This window comes from Cucurbita maxima, unplaced genomic scaffold (assembly GCF_002738345.1).
Source record: "Cucurbita maxima cultivar Rimu unplaced genomic scaffold, Cmax_1.0 Cma_Scf00087, whole genome shotgun sequence".
NCBI lineage: Eukaryota > Viridiplantae > Streptophyta > Magnoliopsida > Cucurbitales > Cucurbitaceae > Cucurbita > Cucurbita maxima.
Window position 1 is genome coordinate 5,149 of NW_019272103.1, and position 4,833 is coordinate 9,981.

The 4,833-nt window shown below is 34.2% G+C and overlaps 1 long non-coding RNA gene across 1 annotated transcript in view; it reads left to right on the top strand.

Moving 5' to 3' along the window:
- LOC111472800 overlaps positions 1 to 3,462 on the top strand; it is a 5,305-nt gene extending 1,843 nt beyond the window's left edge. Inside the window, exon 3 of the long non-coding RNA XR_002715488.1 lies at positions 3,449 to 3,462. This is a non-coding gene — a long non-coding RNA (uncharacterized LOC111472800). The remainder of the gene's footprint in view (positions 1 to 3,448) is intronic.
- The last annotated feature ends 1,371 nt before the right edge of the window (positions 3,463 to 4,833 follow it).

The following is a 4,833-nucleotide window of genomic DNA, read 5'->3' on the forward strand; positions in this document are numbered from 1 at the left end:
GCATCTAAAGGCTTGCCCTCTGATACCGTCCGCTAACCTATGCCCAAGACTTCATGCATTTCAAGCGGCATAGTCTGAAAACCAACATCCAAGACTTCTTAAGTTCCAGGAGATGTAGTCTAATCCTGGATCAAGGGTTTCCCCTATGATACAGTCTAAACACCTAAGCTCAAGGCTTCATGCATTCCAAGCAGTGTAGTCTAAGTCATGAGCACGTTGTACCGTGGGAGGTCTTAGGAGTTTTTGATTCTTTGCTAGGGCAACTTACTATCTTCTTGTTCCATAGAATGACACTTTCATAATTATCCATATCATCAGGGTAATTTGGTAATTTACAACTTTTAGAATATTTTATTACTATCTTCTTAGTCATTTTTTGGTCCTTGAGTATCTTGAAATTCCCACTAGATAAGGAATTAAATATCCAAAAAGTTCCTTAAAAATTGGAAAGTGACCTTTTTGTACTTTTGGCTTAGGTTTTTATTCCCAATACTTCTCCAAAGGCCTTAGTCCTTAGAGTTACTCATTAGTGTTTAGAAAAACTTGCTTAAGACCCTTTTCCTAGCTTAATCCTCTTAATTTCGTTATTGGATCCTTTTGGTCTTAAGTGGGTGGCTTTGCTTCATTTTTTGGGTGTTACACCTTCTTACCTCGATCGACCACCAACAAACAACTAAAAAAGAAACGTAGAAATTTAAAATAAACAGACGACTGGATTCCTTAGGATGACACCCTCTATGACCTCATAGTTCTCGAGCAGTGCTTCTTATCTTGACCAATAGTCAACAAACAATTTAAAACTAAATGTAGAAATCCAAAATAAACAGACACGACTGGATGCCTTGGGACGATCCCCGCTGTTACTGCATAGTTCTCGAGCAATTCTACTACAACACATGTTCATCGACAGCTCGATTCACATGAGTTACCACTAACATAGATATTTTGCTTCGAAACTCGGTCATACAACAAAAAAATTCAAACATGACAAGTAAAACATGTGAATCAAGTATATTTTACAACACAAAATATCAAAGTAAGTTTTCAACAACAAAAGCACATGTACTTAAAACAGACTTAGAAAAGGTTTCCTTGTTGTCTCGAGCCTGCTGGTCTCGTCCTCGATTGGCCTGCAACTTCTTATTTGGCCAAAAAAGTTAAAATAATCTTGATAAGTAATTAATTTATTTAATAAATAGCTAACTTGTCATTCACAAGTTTATTACTTATCATTCTAGTTGTTCTTAAGTTTTATTCTCAGTTAATTCCTAGTTTCTTTTACTTGGATCATTTGTAAGTTAGTAAGATATTTCAATTACCTCTCCTTAGGTTACTTCTATATGGTTATTTAGAATTTTAAGACTAGTATGTAAGACTCACTCTCAATCAATTACTGTTCGTCTACTAATTTCTTTAGCAGCATGTAACATCATATATACCAAAGGATAGAAATATTCATTGTTCCTAACTTAGCACACATCGCGTCGGTCAGGAACTCTGCGAGGATTAGTAGACTACAATACTCATATTTTAAATCTTCCAATAATTTGTTTTGCGATAAATGAAAATGCAGCAAAAATGAGAATCAATATTTGCTTTACCATGGTTAGAAGAAATATCTCTCTGAAAGCACAAAATATTATGGACAAGGTCAACTAAATTGACAAGCATTGAAAGACCTTGATAGCATTTCTGACGCTTGCCTATTGTGTATGTATGTTACGTGACAAAATTTAGTGCATCTAGAGATATTTTTGCCCGTCATAATCTAGCTTTGAAGCCCCAAAGCCCCCCATCTCCCTTATATTTCTTATTCCCCATTTGCTTCCCTACTCCTTCATTGGCACCCTCTTTCTTCCATTTTTTGTGTTTTTCTCACCGTGAATGGCTATCCATTTTCAGTGTTCGAGGGAATTTGCTACTTTTTGGGTTTTCTCTCTTTTTAAATATCTTTTTGTTTCCTTTGTTCATAAATTATGTTGTCAGTTTAGGTTCATTTTGTTGGTGTTATTATAACACGTGCAGAAGAAATTTGGATCTTAGGCACTCTAAGTACATCAATTATAGTAAATTAGCTAGCATGTTCAAAATCATTGAAACTTATTGAGTTTGAATACTGACCTTTTTTAGTTCAAATTCATTCTTCCAAACGAATGGTTTCGAACCACCGCTAGTGTCTTTCGTACTATTCTCCGACCTTAGAATAAGATTGTGGAATCCGGTGAGTGATGAAACTTGATAGAAATTTAGTATAGGTAAAGAGAGAGTTTTGAGAGATTTTTTCAAAGTTTTTGAAGAAGAATTTCCATGTACATTGATCACTCTATTTATAGAGTCATATTTGCATGTTCATGCAAATTTGAGATTACCAAATTTTGGCACTCAAAATTCCACTCTAATTTGTGGGATTATGTGGCAAGCATACCATATATTGACCCTCAATATTCCACTAACTCAAGCATGAATTTTTTCATTAGGTGGAGTAAACATTTTGACTTTCTTTATTTAATCTAACAATTAATTACGAATCAAAATAATATTAAATGATTAATTAAAAATTTTAATTAATATTTAACATTAAATAAAATGTCAATTCCAATTAATTCCAGCACATATTGAGTATCTATCACTATTCATAATTAAAATATTTAAATCTTATTTAAATATCTTCAATTCTCTTTTTTTGTTCAATTCATAACTAAAAAAAATGAGGTTAAATATATCGTATATATTTAGCGTGTATTCACTAATTCTAATTCGAAAACTTTGAACTCACTCGTCACACTGTTCTAAGGTTTCGTTCGATATGAGCTACCAGAGGGACCTTATGGACCTACATCTCATGGGCTCCAACGATCCGAGATTAACCGGCTAAACTCATTAACCTTGTTATCCAACATTCGTTCACTACTAGGACACTCCATTGTAGCCTAGTTGTTGCACTTCTCTCACTATAGATATATTTCGGTCCATTTGATATAACCATAATTAGTAAGTCGATCCTTCACAGGTTGATCGTAACTAGAGCTGGGTCAATTTAAAGTTTTACCCCTAAAGTTACTTTTTGTTCCTTAAGTCTCACTGATCCTCTAATGAACAATTGGTTTGTGGTTCAACCACCAAACCGAATCCCTCTCGGGCCCATGAGAGGGTGGGGCTCCTCGTTCAAGACTTGGAGTCAGTACTTAAGGGAACAACCTCTCTACTATCCCTAAAAGTGGGTAGGAGTGAATTCCATCATACACCCTATGTCCTCAACTATTCATCCAGTCTTACCCTTAAAATGGGAGGCTTACTGAGTCGACGAACTCGGGCCACTCTCACCCATGAAAATCTAAGGATAATTTCGAATAAACTAGAGTTCATAGTTAGCTCAGGATTAAGATCGAGTTACCTAGGTCATAAATGAAAAAATCAGTCTCAATAGTAAACGACATTATAAAGTGAGAGAGGTTTTTTTCATGGTCCGATCTTATGCAATACTCATTGCATAGGACGCTCCCATTCACATGTCTCTAGATGTACAATTTAGTGATCACATTGTTTATATCATATACAAAAGTTGGTCGCATCCATAGTGTCCCCAAAATAAGGTACTCAGCCTTATCCCTGTACAATAACTCATTTTGACTATATACTTGAACTTGATCCACTCTTGTGTCTCTACATATAGTTCAAGTAATCATACTATAGCCAGAGTGTTCTTAGTTTATTGGATTTAGATTAATGATCGTAACATTTACTTTATTCAATAGTAATCTTTAATAAATAAATATCAATAATAACTTTATTGAAAACAGAATATGTTTTTGTTTACAAACTATGAGCAAGACTAAGTAACAATGTTAGATTCAATAGAAAAGGATGGATAATCTTTAATAATATTACCTATGAAATCTCATCAAGAATGCTTGATTAAGACTAAGTAACAATGTTAGAAAACTCAAAGATACCCCAAAAATGAACTAAAAAATTATAATTCACTGAAAATTATTAAAACATTATAACTCAATTCAAGGGTTTTGATTCAATAGAAAAGGATGGATAATCTTACCCATGAAATCTCATCAAGAATGCTTGATGATTAGAAATCACGAACCTCCATAATAGTATAATATTGTCCACGTTAAAAAATAAGTTCTAATTGTTTTACTTTTGGTTCCGTAAAAGGCAACACACCCTAGACATCACACCAATGGAAATAGTAATTCTTACGTATAACAATAAGCAGTTAGGATTGCCTATTGGCTTGTTGGCTTCATTCCCCTTTCCACACCCTATTGGCTTGTTGAGTGGGCATCATCGTATTGCCTGAAATGATTCTCACATAGGCTTGTAGTTGGATTTATTTGAGTTATCGGTGCTACTGGAGGTGTGCAGCCTAAGGTAGCACAACTTAAGGTGCGTCCGCCCTAGTCACTAAACCTTCACGAGGTAGGCTATCTTCACCACCACCTTTTCCTCTACCTCTAATACAAGGTCATCTCCTTCCTCGTCATTCTCTTTAGTGTCCTTTATCTGGCATGATGCTAAAACCAATATATAATTTCTTAAGTCTATATCTCTCTAACATAAATTGCATCATATCACATATAATCACAACATATAATTTAGTAAACATGACATATTCATAAAAAATACAATTAGGTAGAACATAATGCTTCCATAAATCATATAGTTAGATCTCCACATATTTGATACTAAATTACATTCAATATTAGTAAACAAAAAAAAAGTACATGCAATTAAAGACATTTCTTTATCTTATCTTATACCAGACATACCTGATGGTGACAGGACATCGATGGTGAAATCATGGAACGTTGCAAGCCT